The 18,858-nt window shown below is 41.4% G+C and overlaps 1 protein-coding gene across 1 annotated transcript in view; it reads left to right on the top strand.

The window, feature by feature from the left end:
- Positions 1-10,089: 10,089 nt before the first annotated feature.
- RNF220 (ring finger protein 220) overlaps positions 10,090-18,858 on the top strand; it is a 177,673-nt gene continuing 168,904 nt past the window's right edge. The window contains exons 1-4 of the mRNA XM_075181600.1: positions 10,090-10,167; positions 11,427-11,558; positions 13,424-13,486; positions 14,464-14,575. The gene's annotated coding sequence lies outside the window, so the exon portion shown is untranslated. The remainder of the gene's footprint in view (positions 10,168-11,426; positions 11,559-13,423; positions 13,487-14,463; positions 14,576-18,858) is intronic.

Raw genomic sequence — 18,858 nt, forward strand, 5'->3', positions numbered from 1 at the left:
GTACGTCCAAATCAGTATGTTCATAATGATGTAATATATTGTGAAAGTAAAGACAAGTTGAGACAAAGTAACCGGTCTGACCCCAGACTGATAGGTCACAGTGACCCCGGACTCGGCTGCAGTTTGTCCACTGCTGTCAGGTGTCGGACAGCCAGCAGATGTCAGCAGTGGGGTGATGAGCCCGCACAGGGTACAGAGAGCTCCGTCTGGCTCAGTGAGACACAATAGTCACTCTCAGAAACTGACAGTACGGTGACCTTGAAAGTTGGTTGATAGGAAACTTGGATCAAAGGAAAATACTAAACTCTGTAATGTTGTTAATCTAGTACATTTTATTAGTGACGTGTTTCAGCTTTAGTGATTGCCTCACGCAGAAGATATTAAGTGTACAGATAGCAGATAACAATTTATTTTCTGTTTGGCACAATTGTTATAAAGGAGACCATATTTGACCTGCAGAAACATACATTATAGTCTCATAAACGTATCCATTTTTATATGTTATTCTATTTTTATCTCACCTGTGTGAGTTCACTTAAATAAAACTTGTATTGATTATATAGTTTTCTGTATTACTATAATGCTGGGACCTATATATGCTGCATCCGAGCTCCCTGCGTAAAACTCGAGTTAAGTCCAATAACTTTCAGATCTCTGGCACCCACGGAGTTAATACATTCAACTTACAGAATTCTGCGTCAGACGTAAGCGTCTCTTACGTCTGTTGTTAGATATTGCTGGTAAAAGGGGCTGCTCTTACTGATATAACTTTTTTTTTTTTTTTTGGTATAGATGCCAAATAGAGATATTTAAATGACAAAATAGTTGCAGAAATGACAGCGCTCAGTACAAACACTGGCGGGTTTTATGATAAATGGATGAACGCATAGTAACTTTGTGGAATACCAGCTACACTACTCCTGCACTGCACCAATTTATAAATACGCCCCTAAGACACATGGAGGCCGGAGGGAGATTTATTCAATGGCGAGCAGCACTACATCAGCTGAAAACAGACTTTGTCACTAGCACTATGGCTTGCTTCCATATTGCCTTTATCTCAAGATGGCAGTAACAGAAGAAATCAGTTGAAAGCAATGTTATATTATTATTTGTGTTGATTTTTTATATTTTTAAACTATTTCATTTTTGTTTTTTTTTTGTTTTCGACAAGTGGAATTAAAAGTACACTTCTAGGGTTTCAATTCCACTGCGCATGATCATGGCGGCAAGCCATCTCACGTCTGTGCTAATCCCCTGCGACTGGCAAGATAACAGAAATGCACAGCGTGCTAACACTGATTGAAAGTTTTTGGTACATTCGTGGAAGTGCGACTAGAAATTTTCTTGAAGGTGCAAAATACACCCCATTACCTGTGTAGGACAAGGCCGATCTCTGACATCTCATGGAGGAAGCTGTTGTGCGATGTGAAAAGCCGTGCGCCCTCCTGCAAACCAGGAACTCTTCCCTATACGTAACTTATACACCTCATTATCTCAGTTCAATAATGCCACAAATTAAATGTCATTCTTTCATTTGGGCGCACAAGTAGGTATCAGTCGTTCTGCCACTGATCCCCCTAATCCCTGTCATCGGATGGTGCAAATTTTACTTCAGAAGACGCTGTGCTCTAGGTGAGCAAATCTATGTGCTTACCTGGGGTGCGCGGTGTGTTTGCACCTCAGTAAGTAAAGCTTTTGACACTCTCAGCAGCGCAGTCTGAGATTGGAAATTCCCTTCAGTACAGGGAGCAGAGATGAGAATACTTTTACATTAATAGAAAATATCAGCCTGGAAACACACTATCCTGCGTAGTCGTAACTAGAAATACTAGCACCTAGTGTAAGAAGGAAATTTGCACCCCAAACCCTCAATTGTAACCAATTTAATGTAAAACATTTATACCCTGTCCCCGCCCACTTATTTTTGCGCCCTGGGAGGCTGCTCCTTTTGCACAATCCTGCTTTCCAGAAACTTGTGTCCGTTTTTAATTTTTAAAGAAGCAATTCCATAGAGATTTTCTTTTCTTCTTTAAATAGCAAGTATGAATCTGATAGTCATATTTATTAGATATCTTCCTACTAATCATTATCTCCTTTTCAAAAGCTCTCTGGCTGGCAAACAAAAATAGACTGCTACATGGACACAGACTCACAGCTCTTAGCCTATCATGTGATAGCAGAGGGGGGATGAAGGCGGATGTCATGCAGACAGAACTCAGAGGGACATTACAAAGCCTCTCCTGCTTACTACATCTTGTGCTATGTGACTGTGGTTGCCATGGTAGTCCAGAATTATTAATCATTAGGAGCAGCCAGAAGAAGAGAAAAAAAATCAAGGGAAAATGGTAAACACCAACATTCTGCCATAGTAATTTATTTTTAAAATACACCCCGTGATTTTGCATGGATTGCTGCTTTAATACTGATTTACAAACTAACAGTTTACTATTGTATCCATTTTTCAGGTAGTTGTCATCTTCCAGAGACCCCGTCACACATATATTTGTATATTCCACAGGACATCTAAATTAAATCTAAAATTGCAGCAATGTCAATTTGAAAAATAACGAATTGTTTATTACACTGTTTACTAGTTTTTATTGCCTCCTGGAAAAGGTAAATAACCGTGCAGCGATTGTCTATCTTTGGCTGCCATATTACATACAAATGACTTGTTTATTTGTATCCTAATTGATGTGTGACATCCATAGTTACCACCGTACATTATCACCCAAACATCTCCCCCTAATCCTCATTACACCAGACGTTCATTGAATGGACTGTGTTACATCAATTAGCCCAGGCTGTGAGGTTGAGCTGTAGCTGAGTTTAGTGGAACTGCCCCCAACGCAGGCTGCGTTTTACGAGTCTCTGTAGCAGGGGAGGAGAAGAGGGCGCTCCGCTGTGCCAATCAGCAAAATTTTTCCATGCATTCTTTTAAGCAATATCATATGTGTTTAATGGGCTTAAAACATCAGCCTCCATGTACAATGGTTTTTAATGAGTGCAGTCTGTAACTAGCCCAGGGAAGCATTTTTTTTGTTCGAGTCACATAAAGTCACGGTCGCAGACACTTTTTTTTGTAAGCAAATTGCCTTTTCTCGCTGGTATCCAAGTCCTGTGTAATATTCCAGCATTTCTCCCTTTCAACATGGCACAAAAGTTTTACTTTTCTTCTTCTTTTTTTTTTTTTAAATCTCGATTTTCTTAAAAGTGCCTTTCAGGTCAGAATCAAATTATGTCTTTTCATTTCTTTCTCAGTATAGGTAGTTTCATTCATTCTTTATAAACTCGCCCAAGGACACATCAGAAAAGCTGTGACTGTGTCGCAATCATTCCACCGGTTTTGTTAAGTATTCTATGAAACCTTTGTCTTTGTGACTTAGGAGAAATGTAGAGGATTCACTTCTCGGAGATCGATAATAAATAACTTTGCAGATAACTTCCACTGGTGAAACATGTCCAGGTATACGGATCCTGGATCAGATTAGCTCAGCTATGTGAATAGCATTTCACCCAGTACATAATGCTCTATTTCCACTCCTGCTGCTTATTTTGAAATTACAGTAAACTGGGCTGAGTTTATTATCTGCTGTACAACAAAACACTGTCTGTAGTGGTTCATCCAGATAAACGTCTTGGTAGAATCTGCCAACGTTGTGTCCCAGATGGTACTCAACACAAGCAAACCTCTCTGAAAATGCTGCAGACGGCAGGATCATTGATCTGGGTACATCTATGTCTTGGCAGTTCACACCGGCAGAAGTATAATCGGTGGGTCAGAGCAAAACCCTGGAAAGTTGTGCGTTTCAATGATTCCAATACTTGGACTATATTCATTGGGGTTTTCTCATGTTGAATTGTTGCTTGAGCAAGTTTTATGCTAGTCTGAACAGGCCGTTGTAGGAGAACTGGAAGTCACAGATTTCAAATAAAAAATAACCAAATCAAAAATAACCAAAACTAGTATCCGGACTCTTGTAAGATTCTGACAATCCCATTATCCATAAACACTGTATCATTGTATAGTCATCACATGCTTAATGTATTCATGTACACATTTCTTAAATGATTTTTACACCTTACTGCAAATTTAAAGGAGGTTTTTCTCTAAACTGGATTTCCACTTTTGGGAGAGGTTTCTACAACTCCCCATTTCCCCAGAACAGTAAATTGCATTGTCAGTGATTGCTTCCCTAGGACCGTCATTGTTTGTTCAGGACAATTGTCTCCCATAATCTCTTGTACAAGGGACCTCTTCTAGAGATTTGGAGGATTTCGCCTCTCTAGAGGCTCCACTACAGAGCTCCTGCCGTTATTAAGATAAGAAACATAAAATGCGAGTGACAGTAGACTCCTGGTGGTTGGTTGCAAATTCTTTATCCACACATGATTTACAAACACATTAAAGAATAACTGTTTACCTGTAAGCACCAATTACATCTGCGCAGGTTACAGCAACTGCAAATAGCTAGGAATTATGGAAAACGCAATGATGTAACGGGTCAGCGCAGTGAGGGGGAGGTCTGACTGCAGTTTTTCCTATGCAATATATCTTAAATAGAACATATATATATATATATATATATATATATATATATATATATATATATATATACCACTTGCATCCTAACTCTTACAAACATTGGGAATCTACCAGCAAATCTAATTATCCCCTCTTGTGCTTTCAGGCTCAACATACGTGTTTGTCACTCAGCGATGAAAAGGTCTAATTAACATGAGATTACCTGTCTCCAGATAGTTGTAAAAACACATCCCCTCCACACAAATGCCTACTTGTGACTTCCTCTAGCAAATTTACAAACCCCAAACATGACATACTGTCTCAGAAATCAATACATTTCCGTACAAAACACATACCAATATAAAAAGATAAGTACATTTACAATATATAAATCGGTGCCTGCACCTCTAATTGAAATACATTTCTACAATAAAATATTTCTATGTGATCCAGCCACAGATGAAATGACCAGGAACTGATTTATTGATAAGATGGAAAGACTGCAAGCTGATTATTTATTTTTGATACAATGGAAAGACCTAAAGTCGATTTCTTGGTATTGATAGGGTAGAAAGAACGAGAGCCGATTGCATATTATTAATAAGATGGAAAGACAGAGAGATGATTTCTTGCTGTTGGTAAGATGGAAAGACAGAAAGCCGATTTATTATTATTGATTGGAAAGACCTAAAGCCGATTTCTTGGTATTGAAAGTAGAAAGACCCAGAGCCAATTTCTTATTGTTGATAAGAGGGAAAGACTGTTTATTGTTAATAAGATGGATAGACCAAGAGCCAATTACTTGATCTTGAGAAGAACCGATTACTTATTGTCGATAAGATGAAAAAAAGGAGAGCTGATGTCTTGTTGTTAGTAAGATGGAAAGACTAAGAGATGGTTTCTTGTTGTCGATAAGATAAAACAATTGAAAGACAATTTCTGGATAAGATTTAATGACCAAATCCGATTTCTTTCTTAATAAACTAGGATAGTATTGTTCCACCACCAATTGTTCCTGATAACTTTGTCCACTGGGGGGCGCGGTTTAATTGTAGTCTATGACTGCTTTTGATTCTCCGTCCCTTTGGCCTCTGAAATCCCCACCTCTTCAGCACAGCTTCATATTGGAGTCTAGATAACGGGCAACTCCAAAGGTAAGATTTAGCTAGTTCTATCCTGGTCTACTGAGAACTGAAGTTCTCTGTTACCCCTTTAAAGGGCTCTAACGATGTCTTCAAGTTTCTGTTTGTATTTGTCCAATATAGATATTATGAGATGAGTGTATAAAGTATTCTCGTTGTAGGACTTTAACTAGTTTCTGTGATGGTGGTAGTAAGTCTACGTGCTGAGCTCACCATTTAGTACAGTTCCATTGTTTGCTTAATCTCTTTTTCTCCTACCTGAGCGCTCCTGTTAATCTTATTAAATGCATTATTTTAAGTGTGTGACTTAATGGCACATAGAAACTTCCAAAAAAGGTTTTGGAGGTGCCAAAAATAATGCAAACAGCACAGAAACAGACGGCAAACTCCCCAAGTGTCCTCATAGCCTGCACAGATAACATAATGCTACCCGCCCTGCTGTTACTGTAGAGAATACTTCCAGACACATTATAAATTTCCCTATGTAAAAAGTAAATAAATAGTATATAGTAAAAATAGAAAATACTGGTGCCACCCTCAAAGAATACATGAAATTAAGAAAAGGTCATCTCAGTTATACCATCTAATATTTTAATAAAAATATCATTTTCTTTTAACTAAAACATTATTTCAGGATTATAATTTTACTCTTTTAATCAACTTGTGTTTTTGCTTTTCTTTTTTTAATCTCTTGATCTACGGAATTATTATTACAAATCAGGTGTAAAACCTTTAAAACCAGAGGAGCTATGAATATGTTACAGAGAGGACCTTCATATTTAGCACATGAGGAACCCCAGGTATAACCTGAAAAATGAGCCATTATGGGATTTCTTAAGACCTTCATCTGTAATATAAAATAATGCAATAATAACCAATAAGTGTAATAGGGTCGAAAAATAATCTGCGATACGGAATCCCACCTACCAATTAGATTTGGGATTCTGTGATTAATTCCAACCTAGTACATGGCAGGGGAATATTAAATCTGAGCAGAAAGCCCTTTTAAACATTTGTTTTTCTTAATTTTGTGTCACATTAGAGGGATGTTGTGAAGCTTCTTAGATTCGATTTTGTGTGTGTTACGGAAAACATCAATTTATATTTCTCATGCTAAGAATGGCAGATTGTGGGAGACTGCGCTTTAACCCATTTTCATAAGGGAATAGAAAGCTTTTCTGGGGTCAGAATTCAATCAGCTATCCTAAGACTGTCACATGTTTGTCAGTGATTCCCATCATATATAAAGCGATATACATCTAGTACAGGGGTCAGGGAACAGGGGTAAACTACCCCAAATGGGGTACAAATGAAATTCCTGGGGGTAATGCTACCGATTCACATACTGTCAGTTGGATTGTAGACCCCTTTAAATGTGAAATTACTGTTGTACCAGAAGAGCCTCAAGGGTTGGCAGAGGCACTTATTGAGCTTCGATGCAATAATGAAGCACATATTGCATTTGAAAACAAAGCAGATCTGTCATATTTTTGGATGTCAACAGCTGCAAAGGCATCAAAATTGCACATGAGGAGGCAGTCAAAAAGTTTCAGCCTTTTGCAACAACCTACCTTTGCGAACAAGGATTTTCCACTCTAACGAACATAAAAACAAAGCAGAGAAATCGATTGGACACTGAAGACTCAAATTGCTCTGACATCAAAATGCCCCAATATTGATGCTCTCGTATCAAAAATGAAGCAACATAATTTCTCCAAAACCTGAAGTTTTGAAGTTGAAGCTTTCAAAGAAATTTTGAATAGATTCAATAAAATTTTGAATTCCAATAATTAATAATATATGATTTCCTTCCTTTCAAATCAAGGGGGTAACATCGGCGTATCTAAATATATCTGGGGTACAATGTTAAAAAGTTTCCTCAACCCTGATCTAGTACAATATAAATATCGAAGCTTGAATCGGACGCTGCTGCGTGCTCTGGAGCTTGGCGCACCCTTACTGTAGAGTGACTACATCTATACGCCCTTACTGTACACTGACTACATCTATACGCCCTTACTGTACACTGACTACATCTATACGCCCTTACTGTACACTGACTACATCTATACGCCCTTACTGTACACTGACTACGTGCATACGTCCTTACTGTACACTGACTACATCTATACGCCCTTACTGTACACTGACTACATCTATACGCCCTTACTGTACACTGACTACATCTATACGCCATTACTGTACACTGACTACGTGCATACGTCCTTACTGTACACTGACTACATCTATACGCCCTTACTGTACACTGACTACATCTATACGCCCTTACTGTACACTGACTACATCTATACGCCCTTACTGTACACTGACTACATCTATACGCCATTACTGTACACTGACTACATCTATACGCCCTTACTGTACACTGACTACATCTATACGCCATTACTGTACACTGACTACATCTATACGTCCTTACTGTACAGTGACTACATCTATATGCCCTTACTGTACACTGACTACATCTATACGCCCTTACTGTACACTGACTACATCTATACGTCCTTACTGTACACTGACTACATCCATACGTCCTTACTGTACAGTGACTACATCTATACGCCCTTACTGTACACTGACTACATCTATACGCCCTTACTGTACACTGACTACATCTATACGCCATTACTGTACACTGACTACATCTATACGCCCTTACTGTACACTGACTACATCTATACGCCATTACTGTACACTGACTACGTGCATACGTCCTTACTGTACACTGACTACATCTATACGCCATTACTGTACAGTGACTACATCTATACGCCCTTACTGTACACTGACTACGTGCATACGTCCTTACTGTACACTGACTACATCTATACGTCCTTACTGTACACTGACTACATCCATACGTCCTTACTGTACAGTGACTACATCTATACGCCCTTACTGTACACTGACTACATCTATACGCCCTGACTGTACACTGACTACATCCATACGCCCTTACTGTACAGTGACTACATCCATACGTCCTTACTGTACAGTGACTACATCTATACGCCCTTACTGTACACTGACTACATCTATACGCCCTTACTGTACACTGACTACATCTATACGCCATTACTGTACACTGACTACGTGCATACGTCCTTACTGTACACTGACTACATCTATACGCCATTACTGTACAGTGACTACATCTATACGCCCTTACTGTACACTGACTACGTGCATACGTCCTTACTGTACACTGACTACATCTATACGCCATTACTGTACAGTGACTACATCTATACGCCCTTACTGTACACTGACTATGTGCATACGTCCTTACTGTACACTGACTACATCTATACGCCCTTACTGTACAGTGACTACATCTATACGTCCTTACTGTACACTGACTACGTGCATACGTCCTTACTGTACACTGACTACATCTATACGCCCTTACTGTACAGTGACTACATCTATACGTCCTTACTGTACACTGACTACATCTATACGTCCTTACTGTACACTGACTACGTGCATACGTCCTTACTGTACACTGACTACATCTATACGTCCTTACTGTACAGTGACTACGTCCATACGCCCTTACTGTACACTGACTACGTCCATACGCCCAGTCCCTCCCCTTTCCGTTCATGAAATCATAGTCTGTAATAAGGGTCCTTTGCGCTCAAAGATGACTTGGACGTTACTGAATTCTCTGGCATATGGTTAGTTTCCTGTACGTGCCTTAATGAATCAGGCCCAATGTGTTTTATTTTTTGTTAAAACTTATTGACTCCAGTGATAATGCCCCTGGGGTAAGGCTGGGACTGTATCTGTAATTTGATTAGATAACCATTGCATAGCTTGTAATTGAGGGAATATTTCAAATGTACTTGTACTTTCCTCCCCCTATACCCAGGGCCATCTTTTTCATTGGACACGATGGGCAGCTGCCCAGGGGCCCCACGGGCAGTGGGGCCCCATAGGCACGGCTCTTAATGAGAATAAATAATCCTGCAAAAAAAACCTTCAAGGGTCACTGAGCAAGTACATCTATCTATCTCTATCTCTATATATCTTTATCTTTATCTGTATCTGTATATATCTATATCTATATCTAGGGGCCCCGGTGCACTGCTTTGCCCGGGGGCCCATAATGTTGTTAAGATGGCCCTGCCTATACCTTCCCTTCCCTCCTCCCCTTATTCCCCCTTTTTGGTTTGTTTTATCTACGTTATGTAAATTGTAAAATTTCAAAAAAAAAACAAAAACTTATTGACTCGAAGTTCCGAACACATTTTTTTAAAATATATTTGATATGATCGTATAGTTTTAATTGTTATGTGCACACACGGTTTTGTATGTATATATTTCAATCTTCATCTGTAAACATAGAAATAATAAATGTTTTTATTTATAAATGTATGTCTTTAGTGTGGATTGCAGTGACAGACAGAGCCAGAACCTTCTGCGCATACATCTGTACCTACACTGACAAACACACAGAATGATATCACTGAGGTTTGTAACAACCTGACAGATGAGGAATGATTTTGCTTCTCACTACTAAAGATGCATAAAACTAATTTACGTTTCCCTTTGGTCTCGTACACAGGAACATTCAAATACAGCATTTGTTAAAAGCATGGGCATTGTATTGTGTCCTGTCTTCAACAGAGTGTTAGCGGGTTTGTTAACATGTCTCAAAGTTTCCCTGCAGTACAGCATGCAATGTACTTACTGAGCTGTTCTGTAGATCCACAAAGCTGAACTCAGCAGTAACGGTGGTTATATTGTGGCACAGCGAACGCTTGTCAGAATGTGCATATAGATCCAGGTGCTTCATTACTTTTTGGACTGTCAGTGTTAACTGAACGAGGCCTTAATTTGAAATATTTGATCGGGAAGAGAATGATTTCCGTTGTCATGGAGACAGGATCTCTCTAGTAATACAAAGGGCCGTATTTTTATCTATAAACCTGATTTTTTTTATTTTACCTTTAAAAAAAAAATCAGTTATCGCCACAATTTATCAAAATAAAAAGTATTGGTGAAGCAGTTGAGCGTTTCCTAGCTGACCCGGTAACACTGGCTGCAGATACGCCTGCACAGTGGTACTGAAAACACAGATTTGGGCTTTCAGTAACATGGAAAAAAATAAATATAGTACAAAAATAGATTTTTATTTAAAAAAATGTTAAAACACTAATTGGTTAAAAATGCTTGATTCTGAGAAAAAAACATTTTCTTTAATGCTTTTGTTCTGCAATACTTAATGCTTTCTTGTATTGGGCAAAGTTAATATGATCCATATTGCCATTGATAAATGTGCCCTAAAGTTACTGTGAGACAATGCTAAAACTCATACATGCAGTCATGGAAGTAGCGAGGCTTTATGTTTGTGTAAACATTTAATTACTTATCAAAGTATGAAACTGTGTCTAACATTACTTAAGACACACATTAGTCTTATTACTTAACTTCTCATTTAATAGGTGTAACAAATAAAGTTATAACATGCTATGTATAAAAGTAAATCTGAAAGGTGCAATTCAAAGGCACTAATTAGTTTATCAGGCGGACAGAACTCGTAGCTGTCAGAATTGGTAACCTGGTGGAAAAGGTACGACTGTGAAACACATGGTTGTCAGCCTGATGAAACAGTACAAATGTGAAACGCGTTGATTGTACATTTTTTGTTTCTTCGATGAATCATCAGATATAAAATGCATTTCTGATTTTTACCTTTTTGGCTAATCAATCCCTTCATTTATTTGCAGTGTTCTATTATTTACAGCACCTTTCAGATTTGAAGAGACGACTTATTACCCCCTTCTGTTACTGTTGTATTATCCTGGTGATATTCTCCTGAAGTTTTAAATGGTATTACTGGCCTTATTTTCTTCTTCATGGTACAATACTTTACCCTGTCCATACTGCCTAGTTCATATTAACTGGTCCATACTGCCTAGTACATGTTACCTGGTCCATACTGCCTAGTATATGTTACCTTGTCCATACTGCCTAGTATATGTTACCTGGTCCATACTGCCTAGTACATGTTACCTGGTTCATACCGCCTAGTATATGTTACCTGGTCCATACTGCCTAGTATATGTTACCTGGTCCATACTGCCTAGTACATGTTACCTGGTCCATACCGCCTAGTATATGTTACCTGGTTCATACCGCCTAGTATATGTTACCTGGTCCATACTGCCTAGTATATGTTACCTGGTCCATACTGCCTAGTACATGTTACCTTGTCCATACCGCCTAGTATATGTTACCTTGTCCATACCGCCTAGTATATGTTACCTGGCCCATACTGCCTAGTACATGTTACCTGGTCCATACTGCCTAGTATATGTTACCTTGTCCATACCGCCTAGTATATGTTACCTGGTTCATACTGCCTAGTATATGTTACCTGGTCCATACTGCCTAGTACATGTTACATGGTCCATACTGCCTAGTATATGTTACCTGGTTCATACTGCCTAGTATATGTTACCTGGTCCATACTGCCTAGTACATGTTACCTGGTCCATACCGCCTAGTATATGTTACCTGGTCCATACTGCCTAGTACATGTTACCTTGTCCATACCGCCTAGTATATGTTACCTGGTTCATACCGCCTAGTATATGTTACCTGGTCCATACTGCCTAGTATATGTTACCTGGTCCATACTGCCTAGTACATGTTACCTTGTCCATACCGCCTAGTATATGTTACCTGGCCCATACCGCCTAGTACATGTTACCTGGTCCATACTGCCTAGTATATGTTACCTTGTCCATACCGCCTAGTATATGTTACCTGGTTCATACTGCCTAGTATATGTTACCTGGTCCATACTGCCTAGTATATGTTACCTGGTCCATACTGCCTAGTACATGTTACCTGGTCCATACTGCCTAGTATATGTTACCTGGTCCATACTGCCTAGTACATGTTACCTGGTCCATACTGCCTAGTACATGTTACATGGTCCATACTGCCTAGTATATGTTACCTGGTCCATACTGCCTAGTACATATCACCTGGTCCATACTGCCTAGTACATATCACCTGGTCCATACTGCCTAGTACATATCACCTGGTCCATACTGCCTAGTACATATCACCTGGTCCATACTGCCTAGTACATATCACCTGGTCCATACTGCCTAGTACATATCACCTGGTCCATACTGCCTAGTACATATCACCTGGTCCATACTGCCTAGTACATATCACCTGGTCCATACTGCCTAGAACATATCACCTGGACCATACTGCCTAGTACATGTTACCTGGACCATACTGCCTAGTGCATATTACCTGGTCCATACTGCCTAGTACATATTACCCTGCAGACAATGATGATTTCTGATCCACATGCTCTGTCTGCATCATACATCTCTGCTGAGTAGGGCACACTATGCTATAGAATGATATATACACAGCTGTCACTGTATAAAGTATAAATAATACACACACAGAAACAAGAGCACGCCCGCCTGCCGAGAATCTAATTTTACACTGGACTCGCACAGTATTAGCATACCATGCAATAATTGTATTAATCAAATGTAATTATGTATGCTAATATTTCACCAAGGCATCAAATCTCTCATGCGAGGAGCAGACAAGGGGATGTTGTGGTGACAAGATAATATTAATGATGTCCGTAAAATAATTACACAGTTTTCTAGTTATTAGGGTAATGCTTTGGCTCCATTTAACAGAAGTCATTATGTGGAACTAAGCACTTTTTTCTTATTGTATAAAGTCATGACGGGAGATTGGAGACGTGAGCTAAACTACTGGGATCAACATCTTTCCCAATCTCCAGGTATGTAGGACTATTACAGAGAAATGTCTTCCCAACATAACAATATAAAGATATGAACCGTAATACAATTCTGTTACGCTCTATACAGACATTGCATTTCGTGTACATTAAATGGTAATTCCTTTGAATTAACTGAAATAATATAAAATACATAAACTTATTTAGCTGTGCTCCATCAATGCAGCACAATAGATCTTCCAGGGTTGTCAAGGCCCCTCCTCCTTCAGATTACCATTCATGCAAATTAGAAGTTCTTGGGGAAGTGGATTTGACAACCCCGAAGACGGTGGAACCAAGCAGGATCGAGAGAGCAAGAAAGTAACACTTCGTATTTTATTTCAATTCCACTCAAAATGACAATATATTGCTCTGATATCATATACACTGCTATGTAATACCATATACTGCTCTGATATCATATATCGCTTTGTGATACTATATACTTGGGACCCCAAGTGTCAGTGTGTCATTGTCCTGGGACCCCAAGTGTCAGTGTGCCATTGTGCTGGGACCCCAAGTGTCAGTGTGTCATTGTCCTGGGACCCCAAGTGTTAGTGTGTCATTGTCCTGGGACCCTAAGTGTCAGTGTGTCATTGTCCTGGGACCCCAAGTGTCAGTGTGTCATTGTCCTGGGACCCCAAGTGTCAGTGTGTCATTGTCCTGGGACCCCAAGTGTCAGTGTGTCATTATCCTGGGACCCCAAGTGTCAGTGTGTCATTATCCTGGACCCCAAGTGTCAGTGTGTCATTGTCCTGGGACCCCAAAAGAAGCTGTTTGAAATAGAATGAATTATATATCTGGCAATTAGGAACTCCTAACATCAGATTCTGAAACCCCCTTGAAGCCTGGGGTACATATATCCAACGTGACACCTTTTACCCCAGATCCACCTCTGTTTTTCACACTATTTGACCTAACCTGGACTGAATTAATTCATTGGTTTTAAATGTTTTTCTTTACTTTTAAATCAAATACAGAAGAGCGAGAAAGCGGGATTAGAGGGCTGTGTTCTGGGAGTGAAGTAACACTTAGTGACCCGGAGCGACGGCACAACGCCCGCCAAACGGCAATCCTCACCGGACCACTGGGGTAAGTTTAAATACGCTTTATATTAAATACAGTTATACATTTGTATACAATAATATTTAGGCGCATTACGCCCTCATTTCATTTATAATCAATCCCTTAAGGCGCTGTAGAGAAGGACTATACCATTAACATGCTGGGTCTGGGGGAAGTGGGGACTCGGCCAATCACTGCATGTTGGTGCATTGCTGAGCGGCACGCCGCATCCACAATAAAAGGGAGAGATGTAGGCAGCGTATAGGAGGCGCCACTGGGTCAGGTAACGGCTGTTATCGCTGTCGCGCTGCCAGAGGTCACTACATTCTTTGGCTCTAATCTAGGAAATGTTCTGTGTGAAATTAAATCCTACATATCCACTCCGGGAGACTCCGAAATATCTGGGTGTCCCCCCACACTCCCAAGAAAGGAAATTCTCCCGGATGTTGTCAGAAGAGGATGAGACGACACCATTATGTAAAATACGTTAGTGCACGGTGTAGGCCTGCAGTGATGTGTATGGTGTCACCAAGCCTCGTCCACCGATGCGTAGTGAGATGGTCCACGTCATAGCGCATCAGTGAGTGGGGTGTGATGCTGCAGTGGACAAGATATGATGGAGGGATTAGCGTTACCCCCCCCACCCTACACACACACTTTGTACTCATCTCCTCTGCATCTACTGGAGGGGCAGTCTACAAAGTCAGCAAGTATAAATTAAATACTTTTGATCATTTGTCATTTATTTCATTATAAAAAACTAACATAGATCTACACCATTATTAGAATATGTCTGCCTCGAGCCCCTTGATGGGGGTCTCCTGACCTTTTGATCTTGGGTGAGTGCAGCCTGGTGCCTTCTTCCCAATAAGGGGTCACCCGTTATATCTCCCCTTACTATCACCCGGTACGGTGTCTCTGAATTTTTTACCTATTCCAGTAGCGCTCAGGAATTCTTTACAATCTTTCTTTGTACAATAGCTCGTCCCCAGTTCCACCAATTCTATAATATAACTGCTCATCTTTTTATTTATCGGTCATTTTACCACCCTGTCTGCTCTTCTTTCTTTTGTTAAACATTTCACAATAAACATTATTAAAAAAAATGAAAGTAAATATAACACAAATGTAGTTATAATGGAATACATTTTGCACAAAATCTGAAACACTGTAATCTTGTTGGTTCTCCTGACTTGCAAATAACAACATATAAACTGATCATTTTCTATCAATACACTCCCCAAAACAACAGATTGTACTGCTCCAATGTTTGTTACGCTGGAATTGACAAACAACATGGACGACACATAATCAGAACGAACGTCTTGTATCTCCCACAGCAAAGGTCAGCACCAGAAATGGTCAGTTGTCTTAACCCTTCACTGTGAGATGGGTTTTTGCTGCTATGTCGTTGCGTCTGCTGGCAGCTGTCCGGCTTTGTTATCGCGTGTAGTTCTGTTACATACATGACACAAAGACTGGGACTTTTTAACCCTTGCTGGGTGGAGGGAGCTTTCAGCACAGAGTTCGGTCTGTCCCTGTTGGACGCTCCGACGTGAGACCACCACAATGGTATCAGTGACATCTGTTTGGAATATAAATGACGCCTTCTCTCACGTGGTAATTGATGACTTGCTGTCCCAATGCTTTTATTAGTTGTGTTTTTGTGTCACAAGTGAACTGTTCCCAGCCGTGGAGTGACAGCATTGCCTGGTGCGCCCGATACCGTCAGTGCCGTGATGTCGTTATGTGGCCTAATTACAGTTGTTGTACAGACAGTTTTACAAGGTGTGCGTCTGAGAGTAACCCACACAACAACCACAACCATTAAATATATTTATTAACCACAACACATAGCACCGAATAATAACTCATGGCCAGTGTACCTGAAATACAAGAGAATCAGATATTAACGTTCACATACGTAGCACATTACATGCACTTGTGGTATAGACGAGTCGTTATCTATCATACCTTAGGCTCCAAACCACTTCTGTGCATTCTGGGACAATATTGGATATAAAATAAAAAAACAGATGTGTAGTTTAAAGTGTGTTCGTCATTAGAAGGATTGAAAAATTCCTATAGATTTTGTATATCCTGTCTGTCCTCATGTCCGGTGCTCTATATGTACGTCCTGTCTGTCGCCGTGTCCGGTCCTCTATACGTCCCATCTGTCGCCGTGTCCGGTGCTCTATATGTACGTCCTGTCTGTCGCCGTGTCCGGTCCTCTATACGTCCCGTCTGTCCTCGTGTCTGGTCCTCTATGCGTCCTGTCTGTCCTCGTGTCCGGTCCTCTGTACGTCCCGTCTGTCGTCGTGTCCGGTCCTCTATACGTCCCGTCTGTCCTCGTGTCTGGTCCTCTATGCGTCCTGTCTGTCCTCGTGTCCGGTCCTCTGTACGTCCCGTCTGTCGTCGTGTCCGGTCCTCTATACGTCCCGTCTGTCCTCGTGTCTGGTCCTCTATACGTCCCGTCTGTCCTCGTGTCTGGTCCTCTATGCGTCCTGTCTGTCCTCGTGTCCGGTCCTCTATACGTCCCGTCTGTCCTCGTGTCCGGTCCTCTATACGTCCTGTCTGTCGCCGTGTCCGGTCCTCTATACGTCCCGTCTGTCCTCGTGTCCGGTCCTCTATACGTCCCGTCTGTCCTCGTGTCCGGTCCTCTATACGTCCCTCCTGTCCGGTCCTCTATATGTACGTCCTGTCTGGTGTCGTGTCCGGTCCTCTATACGTCCCTCCTGTCCAGTCCTCTATGCGTCCCGTCTGGTGTCGTGTCCGGTCCTCTATACGTCCCGTCTGTCGTCGTGTCCGGTCCTCTATGCGTCCTGTCTGGTGTCGTGTCCGGTCCTCTATACGTCCTGTCTGGTGTCGTGTCCGGTCCTCTATACGTCCCTCCTGTCCGGTCCTCTATGCGTCCCGTCTGGTGTCGTGTCCGGTCCTCTATACGTCCTGTCTGGTGTCGTGTCCGGTCCTCTATACGTCCCTCCTGTCCGGTCCTCTATGCGTCCTGTCTGGTGTCGTGTCCGGTCCTCTATACGTCCCGTCTGTCCGGTCCTCTATGCGTCCCGTCTGGTGTCGTGTCCGGTCCTCTACGAGTCCTGTCTGTCATTGGTCCTCTATAATGTCCCGTCTGTCCTCGTGTCCGGTCCTCTATACGTCCCGTCTGTCGTCGTGTCCGGTCCTCTATACGTCCCGTCTGTCGTCGTGTCCGGTCCTCTATACGTCCCGTCTGTCCTCGTGTCCGGTCCTCTATGCGTCCCGTCTGTCCTCGTGTTCGGTCCTCTATGCGTCCTGTCTGTCATTGGTCCTCTATAATGTCCCGTCTGTCGTCGTGTCCGATCCTCTATATGTACGTCCCGTCTGTACGTCCCGTCTGTCGTCGTGTCCGGTCCTCTATACGTCCCGTCTGTCCTCGTGTCTGGTCCTCTATGCGTCCCGTCTGTCCTCGTGTTCGGTCCTCTATGCGTCCTGTCTGTCATCGTGTCCGGTCCTCTATATGTCATTGTATGGAAGCGTGTTGTGTGGTACTGTCTAGGTCATGGCTGTCCTTCTGGCGGCCCATGGGCCAGATGCAGGCCCGCAAACCATCCTTGTGGCCCTTGACTTCCCTGAACCTCGTTAGATAATGTGCTGCTGGTCAGAGTCTTTTACTTCCACCACTTTCTGTCCATACGTTGTAGAATTAGGACGTTCATCTTCTTTTAAAAAAAACCCATCAAAATACAACTTTTTGGGATTGTTAATTGATTTCCTCTCTTCCTGTGACGGAGCTGTGGTGATGAGTTGCCCAATTTCATTATTATTACGTTTATAACCACTTGTGAAGGGATCCCTACTCTGCTCCCCGCTCCACTATGACTTATGGGGAGTCACCCACTTCACTACTGGTGCCGTTCATCTCCGGACCCAAGTCCATTTATATGCTGTATCTTGTGCGAAACTGCCAGAACGGGACAAACGCAAATGGCACTTCCAGGGCGGAACGGGGCGGGCTAATGTCGGCCATGCACAGTAAGGGCGTGCCGAGTGCACCCACATTCCCCCAACCCAAGCTTTGGGCATCTCTCCAATAGGTGTTTTCTAGACGTACCACTTGCAGCAGTCACAGCGCAGGTGTAAGTGCCGACTGATAGTGATGACTACATGTATGTATGCCAGAACATGTATGTGCAAGCAAGAGAAACTGTAAAAATGCATTTTATGTACAGTACGCATTAAGAACATCCTGATCTACATATTTCATGTAACAATAAATGTAAAAAAAGTAAGCATATATTTTTTATTAATAAATATAGTATTAAGAGATTCTAATT

Source organism: Mixophyes fleayi, chromosome 8 (assembly GCF_038048845.1).
Source record: "Mixophyes fleayi isolate aMixFle1 chromosome 8, aMixFle1.hap1, whole genome shotgun sequence".
NCBI classification, from domain to species: domain Eukaryota; kingdom Metazoa; phylum Chordata; class Amphibia; order Anura; family Limnodynastidae; genus Mixophyes; species Mixophyes fleayi.